A 12,460-nucleotide genomic window follows, 5' to 3' on the forward strand; every position below is an offset into this window, starting at 1 on the left:
GCTGGTCTCTCTCATTGGTCTGCCAAATGGCTCAGTCTTCTTTTACTCTCAGTGGTAAATAAAATGCTGAGACTCTTGCTATACAACTCTCTTCTCTTTCTCCCCGTCCATTCTTTGGCCTTATTCAGCTCAGGGACTTTCGAGTTCTAGAAAAGAGGCCTCTTCCACTGTGAATTACTGTGCATTTGTATACATATACTTCCATTATGATGCCTAATGCTCCTTTTTTGACCTAAAGGTATTTGTAGTTTATATTTTCTGGCTAGAGCCACCTGAGACTCAGGAATAACATTTTTGGGGCTGCCAATCAGATAACAAATACAGCTGCTTATTATTCTTTCCCTTTGGCTCCTAGGAGAGCGAAGTTCTATACAAGGTCCTAAGTTATCAAGGAAGAAGTTTTTCAATTTAATTTTTTCAGGAAGTTATGTCCCTGAAGTCCCACAAGCTGAAATGGAGCAACTGAGGGAGCTGGCAAGGGAGTCTCCATGATATAAGTGGGCAGCCCAGGTAATGAGAGCAGAAGTGAGCTCTGCCAAGGGCCACAGGGAAGAAGAGCAGAAGGGAAGAGACTATTAGCTTAGACTGTGACGGACTGGATGGCTGCTGCCTAGACAGCTAAATTGTTACATTTCAAGAACTGCCATTTGATTATCCCCACCTTGAAGACCGGGGGACCCTTCTAGACCACTTCCAGGTCCTTTAGGGCAGTGATTTTCAATCAAGCTATATGCCAGAGTCATCTAGGGAGCTATTTTAAAAATCCAGATTCTTAGGCCATACTCCAGACCTTATAAATCAGAATCTCTTGGAGTTAGGGTCCAGAAATCTTATGATTCTTTATTCCTCCACAAATGCTGCCAATGTAGACCATCATGGGCCAATCTCGGCATTATGTGGGAAATGGATGTGATCCTATTGGGTCACACACCATTCTGGGTCAGTGACAAAAGCAGTAATGTTACCACTTGGAGAAAACATAGATCTAAAGAAAAGCATAGCTTTTTCATTTTTAAGGCCTGGGTTTGAGTCTCATGTCTGTCACTAAGCTGGACTCCTCTGCATAAGTCATTCAATCTCTGTGAGCTTCAGTTTCCTCATTTGTAAAATGGAGATAGTAACACCTGCTTTGTCTACTTCTTAGAATTATTTCAGGGACCAAAGAAGGTAAATACATGGAAATGCTTTGAGAAATGAAAAACAATATTCAAATACATGATCTAGAACTCTATAGAGTAATGCTATTGTGCTCTCCTGATGAACTTGTAATGACTCCTATGAAACAAATACCACTGTGTGATACCTTCTCTCAGTCTGCCCCATGTACAAAAAGTGCACAAGCAACAAGTTTACTTGAACCTTTAAAAAAAGATTTTATTTATTTATTTATTCATGAGAGACACACAGAAAGAGAGGCAGAGACATGGCAGAGGGAGAAGTAGGCTCCTCACAAGGAGCCGGATGTGGGACTCAATCCCAAGACCCAGTATCATGCCCTGAGCTGAAGGCAGATGTTCAACCACCGAGCCACTCAGGCATCTCTTATTTGAACTTTTTACACTGTATTTATTTGGCCCTATCAACAAGAAGCAATTACTGGCCAAGATATGGAAACAACCTAAGTTTTCATTAATAGTTGAATGGATAAGGAAGATATGCTATGTACATACAATGTAATATTATTCAGCCATAAGAAAGAAGGAAAGTTTGGCATTTGCAGCAACATGGGTGAAACTGGAAGGCATTACCCTAAGTAAAATAAATGAGGCAGAGAAAGGCAAATACAGCATGGTATCACTTATCTGTGGAATAAATTCTAAAAAGAGCCAAACTCATAGAAACAGAGAATAGGAAAGTGGTAGCTTGGGGGTGGGGTAATAGAGAAAGGTTGGTAAAAAGGTACAAACTTTAGCTATACGATGAATGAAGTTTGAGGATCTAACATAAAACATGGTGACCATAGTTGATAACAATGTGTTAAATCATTGAAATTTGCTAAGAGAATAGAACTTAAATGCCTCACCAAAAAATTTAAAAATAAGAAGATAAATATGTGAGGTGAAATATGTGTTAAGTAGATAGTAAAAATCCACTCACAATATATATGTATATCAAATCACCATGATGGACATTTTAAATGTTTTACAATTTTAGTTGTCAAGTATACCTCAATAAAGTTGAGGGCTGGGCTGGGGGTTAGGGGGTTGGGTTGGGAAGCAGTTGCTTGATTCCCAGATGAAGATGGGAGAAAGGAGCACATGCATTTACTCTCTTCCCTATTCTTAAGCTTAGTGAAGTTATAGTAAAATGATTTTTAATGATATAAAACACACAAAAAAAAAAGAGAAATGAGAGAGAAGACAGTATTTAAAAAAAAAATGAAAGCTAGAAAACCAAAGGATGGATAAAGATTTTGTAGACTTGAGGATGTTGAGTCCTAAGCTGGCAATGGCAGAAAGCCATAGAATAATGCCATTTAAACACACAGAATGCTCCTGTCCCTGAAAGGCTCAGGAATTAGTGATTCCACATACATCTAAGAGTGGGCATGAGGGTAGAGCTGAAAATAGAAAAATTGTTGCAAGATTAGTTAAGGTACAAACTAAGAAACAATGCAGTGGACATCTCAGCATTCTCCCCAGAGACTCAGGAATTGGTGATTCCATTTGTCTGGAAGTAAGGGTGAAGATAGAAATGGAAATATGAGAATTGTTCAAAGATTATTTAAGGAGACTCTTTTCAATTCCTTGCATTGGGAGGACCACCTTTTTCAGCCCCAGGAGAAAACTGGAAATATAATTTCTGCAAAGTATAAGACAGAGAACTGTGGGCTAGTGAACAAGAGGCACAACTGGGAGCAGAACCATGTGGGAAACAAGAAGATTAAATGAAGGATCACAGACTGATTGAGACTCTGCTTTCTTCACTTCCTTAGTTCCCAATGTACTGGCAACTAAGCTTATAGTCTATAGATAGGAGAGTGGGATCTAGCCCAAGAGAAAAGATCTTAAGATTCTTACAATGGAGAATTCCATGACAAATTGGCCAAGACATTTACCTGACAGAAAAGCCCAGAGTTGCCAATTCCTCCCCAGATGCACTGAGCTTCTATCTCACTTGTATGTGGGGGGAATCTCTAGAGCATTTTATATGAAAGTTATAGACAAAACGAAACAAAAAAGAAAATTGTATTCAGGAAAATTGACTCTACTTAGAGTAACTTAAAAACAAACAAAAAATCCATTTAAACCTATCTGCCATTAATAGCCTCGGGAAAACAAGGAGACACTACAAAAAGAAATATTCAGAGAACCTACAAGTACTTGAAAATTGGTATAAAGTTAAGCAAATCTCTAAAAACCAAAGCAATACAAAAGACAAAAAGATAAAGAGCTAGTCCTGGAGGTTAAAGATACAAATAATTGGGGTTCCAGAAAGGGAAAACAGTGAAGAAATCACTAGGGAAATAAATCAAGGTATTTCCCCAAACTTAGAGACAGAAGTTTTAAATGGTAAGGATCAACTAGGTTCAGCATTCAGAAATGAAAAAAGAACCATACAAAAGTCATCACCTTGGAATTTCGGAATTATAGGTAAAAAAACTAAGAGCTCATGTAAGCTTCCAGATTTTATATAAAGAATCAACTCTTAAACTGGCAGGAAACTTCTCGGCAGCAATGATGAAATGTAGAGGACAAGAAAGTAAAGAGGCAAAATTATTTCCAATCTTGAATTATATAGCCAGCCATACTATCAATTTAGCTTGAGATAGAAAAGATATTTTTGAGATTTATAAACACCTAAGTAATTTATCTCTCATGTGCCCATTCTCATAACGTTACTAGAGAATGGGGTCTACCAAAATAACAGAGTAAACCAAAACAGAAAGACATGGCTTGCTAGTTATTCTTAGTTTGCTTCTTCAGTCCTATTCTCCATCTATTCTTGGTGCCCCTAGGAGACTGATCTACATTACTGTACTACATTATTTGGGCTCCCTTGCTGGGGGATTTATAAGTGGGTTTGACCACTAGAGATGCTGGTAGGAGATCAGCAAGAAGAAACTGAGGTGGTAGTATTTATTCTCCATGCTTCCTCTCTGCTGGCCTCAGTTGGTCAGAAGCTGTCTTCTACTTAAGACCATGATTCCCATTGGGTGACCCCTCCACCATGGCTCTTACTAGGTTCAGACAACAGTTTCTTCCCTTTGCTATTATGGCATTCTACTCCTGCTGCATAGATCCTGAGATAAACTATTCCAGATTTCAGCAGGTCAAAAGGCTCTGGGAGAGATTTCATTAAGAAGATGAAAACAGAATCCTTAATATGCTTGAAGGTATTGAGGGGAGAGATACACAACTGGTGGGCAGATTTGGGTTAAATTAGTGTCAAGAGCATAAAAAGCAAGCAAATATAAAGCAATACAAATATTAAATTCAGGGAAAATAAAAAGTTTTTTTGAAAAGGAAAAGTAATTGTTGAATACTACAAGGCTCTGCTACACACTTATAAAGTAATAATAACATAACTGAAATTGATCTAATTAAAATCACAGTAGGACTTGGGTTAGAGGGAATAGAGGGAGGCAAGAGATTTTGTGTTGGTTGCTGAGAGCTTGTGGTAGTGTTGGTGGCCAGTGGGATTTATATTCTTATCTTCAGTGGCAAGTCAATACCTAGAAATAAAAGCCAAAGAAATACTATAATATAAATGGTATAGATAATCTACAAGCAGATTATACAAAAGGATCCATTAAAAGAGGTAAAAATAATTGCCTTTGGGGAAAGAATAGTGAGGTGGAGAATTGCTGGTTTTATTTTTATTTATTTATTTTTAAACAAGATAGGCAGACCTATTGCCTCTGATATAATCAGGTATATATTTGATAAAAATAAAACTGATTTTCCCTTCTTTTTTTAAAGATTTTTTAATTTTATTCATTTGACAGAGAGAGGGAAAGAGCACAAGCATGGGGAGCGGAGCGGCAGGGCAGAGGGAGAGGGAGAAACAGGCACCCCGCTGAGCAGGGAGCCAGTGATGACATGGGGCTCACTCCCAGGACCCTGGGATCATGACTTGAGCCAAAGGCAGACACTTAACTGACTGAGCCACCCAGGCGCCCCTGATTTGTCTTTAAAAAGGAGGAAAATCAACTAACTTTTCAATTCTCTCTTTTTATTTCTGTCGGAAATACTAGAACTCCCTGAACTTGGACACTGCCTTCTAGAAGAGCAGAACTTAAGAACAGAAAAGGTCCAGGAGCAAGGAGGTAGAGAGGATGGGAAAGTTTTGTGTGGGCTACTATTCTACTGTGATAGTGAAATACTGGCCAGTGACAGAGAGAGGGGACAGAGGGAACCTGCACCCAAGGAAGCTCAAAGTAAAAATAATCAAAGAACTCAATCAAAGAACTCAAACAGAACAGGCTGAACCATTCAAGACATCAAGAGGTAACCCTAGAGGAAGGAGCCCTGGAATTGTACAGAAAGCCAAGTTCCTTTAGCACGGCCTCAAATCTGCTGCCAAGCTCTTGGTAGCTAAAAACCAAAACTGGGGCATGAACTGTTACATAATCTTTATGATCAGAAAGAATTATGGAAAGTTCCTCAGGGAAGACGGAAGAGCTTTTCTTAGCAGCAAATTCTAAAGAAATATCTCATGTGGAGCTCTTAGGAGACATTCAGTGATGTAGGTGACAAGGCCCTCTATAACACCGCCACCAAAACCATAGGGGTAAGTTGCCTGTGCTTCCTTTGACAAAAGCCCAAGACAGAGAGCTTTGCAGGGGTTAATGTAGCCTGGATGCAGGGCTTGATCAGAGAGGTGCCCAAGGATGTCTGGCTCTGGGGTTAACTTAGTTTCAAAGACAGAAGACTATGTTTTAAAAATCTGAGAAACGTGGAAACTGGTGTGAACAGTAAATGAAGCATGTATTGGGAGCAGTTTTAGGGCCAGAAAAGTAAAGCAGGAAAGTGAGAGGAGCATCCTGTGGGTGTGAGGATAGCCAGGATGTATCAAGATGCATGTAGAATACAGATAGAAAGATTTCTACTTCCCCAAGGCCTGCAAAGGGGTGAGAAAAGCCATAGGTAGCTTGGAACTAGGCACTGAAGGCTTGCACCTGCTGTTGGGAATAAAGCACGTGGCCCAGAGTCTGATGACTAAGCAGGGGAGGTTTAATTATGTCCTGTGTCCCTTCTTGGTGTATTATTATACTCGAAGTATTCTAAACTTAGAGGAAATTTGTTAGGCCCTTGATGTGTTTATACTGCAAAAGGAGACTTGACAAAATAGGGAGACTTCTAGATTTACTAACCTTTAATGTGCTGTAGAAGCTAAGAGGAAGACAAGTTGTATTCCACTTAGGAGGTTGGAGAGACATCCTGGAGGAGGTGGCTTTAGGATTTAGGGCTTGATTGATGTGGAGGATGCTGAAGCTGGTGGCAGCACTGACAGCCAAGAACTCAGGGACAGGATAGATAACAGTGGGGGAGTGTTTAGGGATGGCCAGAGTGTCTGTTATTGGAAGAAAGTTGAGAGATGAAGACTGAATGCAAGATCAGGACTTGCTCTGGAGGGTCTTAAATTCCAGAACAGAAGAGCAGCAGGCATCAGTGGCTGGTACCAGCTCTCATGGAGAACGGTAAGGGTACAGATCCAAAATTGAGTTAGTAGTGGTGATATATGAGTGTTAGGAATGTTACTTCTCTGTCCTGTGTCAGTTGCTTAAATATCATTTTTAACATCCTGAGAGCCAGACTATAATCTCCTTAACAACTGCTAACATTACTAGAATTCATACTATGAATCCAGGCCCTGTGGTGGGTGCCTTACATTTCTTATCATCAGTCAATGATGTAGGTTCTGTTTTGGTATAATTTTATAGTAATGAAGGCTGATAAAAGTTGCACATTTTGTTCACCGTCACATAGCTAGTAATGATGGAATCAGGTTTAGAACCCAGCCCCATGCATTTTGTTCATTAGCACTGAATGCCTTTCTTGAAGTGAAGAAGCCCTTCTTTTATAGCCTTACTGAACCCAAAGATCAGTACAGAGCAGGTGCTCAGAAGATTCCTCTTGGACTCTGACTCAGAGTGGGATGCTAGCAAAGACCAGGCTGGCTCAGGTAAAGGGGGCTCCTTCCCTAGAGATAGCTTGGGGCTCAGTTGCTAAGGGTAGCAGCAGGTCCTGTCTCCCAGCTCATTTTTCCTGCCCCCTCTCAAGCTCAGGAAACTCACCTTTGAGTTTTTTGAGGTCCTACTTCTGGGGAAAGGGCCCAGAAGGGCAGATGGGTGTCTACCTGCCCAACTGGAGGTCTCTGGCAAGGGCCCCTAACTCTGCTCTTGGATATCTAGTTAGGACAGGGACTGAGCCATACTAGTATTTTTGAACTCTTGAGGGTACTGCTTTTGGGGGCTATGACCTCTGCAGCTGTAAGGCGATGCCAGCTAAGATCTGTGGCATGGCCAAGGGTATCTATCCACAGAGCCATTAGCTCTGAGATGTTCTGCTCTCATTTCCTGGGTCAGGGTAGAGATGGGAGGCAGTGATGTGGACTTTTCATGCTAATTCCTACTCCCTCACAGGGAGCCTGGCCAAAAGGCCACCTTTACCAGCCAGGAAGCAAGCAATTAGGCTTTCTACCCACCTCCATCGTGGTGTCTAAAATTTCATTACTAGAAACCTATATACTTTCTGCCTTTGGAGTGTCCTATTAGAATTCAGATCCCCCTGGCAAAGACTATATTTTAGGTACTGATTACCTGACTTCTCAGCTAGAAATATTTGAGTGAAATAATTATGGAAAACCTAGAGTTGGAACTTTAAGAAGCTAGGAAGGAGGTGAGCTGGAGGAACGGGGTTGCTAAACAGCAACAGAAACAGAAGAGGGACATTGAATGAAGAATTTCCAGGCACTTAAGGATAGCTCTATATAACCATGCCAGTAAGGATAGGTTCTAGAGTTTAAGTGAAACAAAATACATTCATCAAAAAAGTTATTAAGTTCTCAATCGGTAGGGAATTCATTTACCCATTCACCCATTCCTCTATCCATCCATCCTTAAAGCTTGTAACAAGGGCTTACTTTGTGCCCATTATTGGGCCAGGTGTATAAGAGTTACTTAGGTGATTTAGATATGATCCCTTCCTTCTGGGAGTTTCTAGTCTGGTGGGAGAAGACATAAGGTATATGAAAAATGACATTCAAACAAGATAATAAGTGTTAAGGCTCATAAGACGAGAACAGGAGTTCTGAGGTGGGCAAGCCCAATGACTTTGGGCAAAGCTTCCTGGAGGAAGAGACAAATGAGTCAGGCCTAAAGAGTGTGTGGGACTGCAGCACATGGAACCAAGAAGGACATGAAGGAAGGAAAGGAAACAGAAAATTGCAGGGTTGATTGAGGGCCAGGAAGCAGCCTGTGTAGCTTCACAGAGCTTGTGAAGGCAAGATTGCAGATAAAGGTGGAAGGGCTCTGGCCCTCACTTGGAGGAGCCCTGAGGCTTTGGCTCAGAGTGGACTCAGTTCCCAGGAGGTTTGCTTTGCTATTATTCCCCAGGGAAGCTTGAGAAGGGGGTAGGGGTCGTGAGACACATGCAGTGGAAAGAGAGGGGCGGGGGAGGGATGCTTAGAGCCAGACAGGCCAGAGAGGAATTCCCAACATGTCTCGCAGCTTTGCTGAGAAATTCAGAACAAACTATTTGGTTTTCTCCAGTTTCACTCTCCATCTCTAAAACTATTTCTTAAAGGAAAATATTTAAAATATAGGCCTAAAAACAGTTTCAAAACTTCCAGGGCTAGAGGCTATGACCTCATGGCACTTTCCAAATTTTTTAGCATTTGTGAGTTCCAGAGAGTACAGAAGCAGTGTCTGTTTCAACTCTCCTGTGTCCTACCTGCCACAGAAAGGCACATCCCTCTGGCTGGTGGAAGCTGAGAGTGGTGAAAGTGACAAAATTAGCAGGGGAACCAAGTGATTCTTGCCATCTATGTGTTGGATCTTGAATGTAGAGCAGAGTTCTAGTCTCAGAGGCTGGATTGAGCCTGGGCAAGGCAGCTGCCTGCTGACAACTGGCTCAGGATGACCTGCAATAAACATGCAATCAGGATACCAGAAGTGAAGAGCCTGGTTTGTCATCGTTTCTAATAGTGGAAAATTGGGAAACAACCTAAATGTCCAAGAAGAGGGGATTGATAAATTATGGAAGAGGCATGCTCTGAAGCATGGTAAATCCATGGTATTTGTCTAAGCTTATTTGTTAAGTAGTATCATTATAATATAGCCAATTAATCAGTAGATTTTAAGAGAGCATGTACAGTATGAGCCTATTACAAATTTCTCTATATTCCCTTCTATTACAATTAATAAATGTTCATTATCCTAGGAAAGACCCAACACTCTGTGCACAAAATTCAATTCGTTCATCATTTAGTGTATAGGTCCAGTTGTTACATCCTCTTTCCTTCGTTATCATCCTCTCCCCTCTTCTGGATTATAACTATCACCTCAAAAACCTGCCATACTATGACTCATCCAAAAGCTAAAATAGAATATACAACCTTTCTTGACTTCCGCTCTCCTACCCATTACCTTGTCATCTTTCTGCTTCCTTTCACTGCAAAACTTTTTGAAACAGTTATTTACATTTCCTCTCCAGTCACTCTTCCTTAAGTTCATTCGGATCATGTTTTTATTCCTCCTGTTCCACCAAAACTACTCTCATTAGGTCCTCAATGCCAAATTTGGCTCTACTTGGTCAATCAAATGGTCAGTTTCCACTCCTCATCGTATTTAACCTTTCAGCAGCCTTTGTTACTGCTGATCACAGTAACTTTTCTTATTTGCCTTCTGGGACATGAGACCCTTCTGGCTTTTCCCTTACTTCTCTGGCTATTCTTTCTTTTTTTTTTTTTTTTTTTTTTATTTATTCATGATAGTCACAGAGAGAGAGAGAGGCAGAGACACAAGCAGAGGGAGAAGCAGGCTCCATGCACCGGGAGCCCGATGTGGGATTCGATCCCGGGTCTCCAGGATCACGCCCTGGGCCAAAGGCAGGCGCCAAACCGCTGCGCCACCCAGGGATCCCTCTGGCTATTCTTTCTTAGATGATTTTGTGGATTCTCATAATTTTCCTTACTTTTCAATGTTGCTTTACTCCAGGGTCCAGTTCCTGGAGTAAACAGGCCTCTGTTTTTCTGTATTCTCTGTAGGGAATCTCATTCAGGTGCATGGTTATAAACACCATGTATAACCTGTAAATTCCAGAATAATATCTCCAGTTTCAACACATCTCTGCTTGGATGCTTAATAGGCATCTGAAACTTAATTCTCCAAGTGAAACTTGTGGCTTTCCCCACTTCATATACCCTTACTGCCCACAACCCCTAAAGCCCCCCTCTACTCATTCAGGTCATCTTGACTCCGGTTTCTCTCACATTCCACAGCAATGCATCAACAACTCTTGCTGGTACTATCTGAAATTCACTCTCACTGCCAGCGACACCTTAAAACTTCCTGAATCTGACTCCTTCTCAACACTACATAGCTTTCACCTAGTCTCTGCCACCAATATCACTGTCTTTTTAGTCCTACCTGGTCTCACTGCTTGTTTTCTCTACAGAACACCCAGACTTGTCCTTTTAAGACATCCATCCCTGCTTACAACTCTCAGTGGCTTCCATCATACAGAATAAAACCCCAGGCCCTAATCATGCACACAAGGCCCTGAGATTTGGCCCCCACTACCTTTCTGACCTTTTCTCCCACCCTTTTCCTCTTGATCACTACTCTCCACCGTGGCAGCCTCTTTGCTGTTTCTTGATCATGCCCAGAACATTATGGTTTTTGCATTTGCTATCCTCTCCCTAGAAGTCTCTTCTCTCAGATTCCTGCTGAAACTGCTCTCTCATTATTTGTAGGTAACTCTTAAATATTCCTTAATCAAAGAAGTATTTTCTGACTTCTCATTCAATAAAATAATATTCCTCCTTTATGTTGCTTTATGTTCCTGTTATTATCCATTGTGTTCAGTATAGGAGTTGTGCCCAGCTTCTGTGAAGGTCATTCACATTAACTGCAGTGTGATTGGCTCCCCTGGAAGTCTGCAGTGCACAACCTGCATAAACCGCATATGGCATACATCTAGCACAAAATTATAGCATAAATGTATTTATTTATTTATTTATTTATTTATTTATTTATTTATTTATTTCTGATTCCCCCACTAGAATGTAAGCTCCTCCAGGATGGGGACTTGGCCTACCCAGCATGTAGAATAGGACCTACAACAGGACCTAGCAGACGCTCAAAAATTATTTGATATATGAACTAATATCTATCTAATGTCTATGTGGATGCATAGGAGGAGAAAAGAAAGAAAGAAATATACCAAATGTTGATAGTGATTATATCTGACCAATGAAATTACATGTGATTTTTTCACTGTCTTTGTACTTTCCTTAGGAGACGGATATTTTAACAAGAATATATTATCTTTACAAAGATGCAGTTTTTTGGAGTTAGATAAACCTGAGGTTGAATTCTGCCTCTACTCTTTACTTGTTGAGTAACCTTGGTCAAACTTATTACCATCTCTATGTCTCTTAAAATAGAGATACTATCTAGTTCATTGGGCTATTATGAGGGTTAAATAAAATATGTACATTAAAGCTTAGCACAGCACTTGTCTTAGTAAATACTACTCTCTCCTCCTCCTCTTAATTCTTCTTCTCCTTCTTTTTTAAGATTTTATTTATTTATTCATGAGAAACACACAAGAGAGGCAGAGACACAGGCAGAGGGAGAAGCAGGCTCCATGCGGGGAGCCTGATGAGGGACTTGATCCCAGGACCACAGAACCACGCCCTGAGCCCAAGGCAGAGGCTCAACCACTGAGCCACTGAGGTGTCCCTATTATTGTTCTTATTATTCTTCTTGAGGGGAGATCATTGAGATGTAAATAAGTCTTTAAGTCTTGAAGAACAAACTGGTCTATATTCAACTACAGTTGTCCTTCCCTGTTAGCCAGTGAAAGGGCATCACTGGGCTGGACCTATGCCCAAGACAATGTAGTGTGTGAATTAACAAAGAAGAAACCAGGTCACTGCCATTCACATCTTAATGAAGACCCGTTATTAATAAGACTTTAAGTACTTTAAGGCTTCTCTACCCCTGTTTTCTTGTGATTATAGCAGGAAAATGGGCTAGAAAGTGAGCAGGAAGAGAAGGGAGGAATCTCTTTTCCTTTATTCTTCAGTATCCTGGTGAAGAAGAAATCCATGTGAAAGAACAGTGAGGTCCTGGGAGCAATCAATGGAGCTCTAGAGTCTGCCAGAGGGAAGAAAAGCTGCAAGAAAAGCTGCATGAGCCGTCAGAAGCCCAATGTGCCCACCATTGGGCCAAGTGCCAGCACCAGGAGAACTCTTTTGCCTTGGCCCAGAGACTTGGGGTGGGGCACAA

The sequence above is a fragment of the Canis lupus genome, chromosome 11, assembly GCF_003254725.2.
Source record: "Canis lupus dingo isolate Sandy chromosome 11, ASM325472v2, whole genome shotgun sequence".
NCBI lineage: Eukaryota > Metazoa > Chordata > Mammalia > Carnivora > Canidae > Canis > Canis lupus.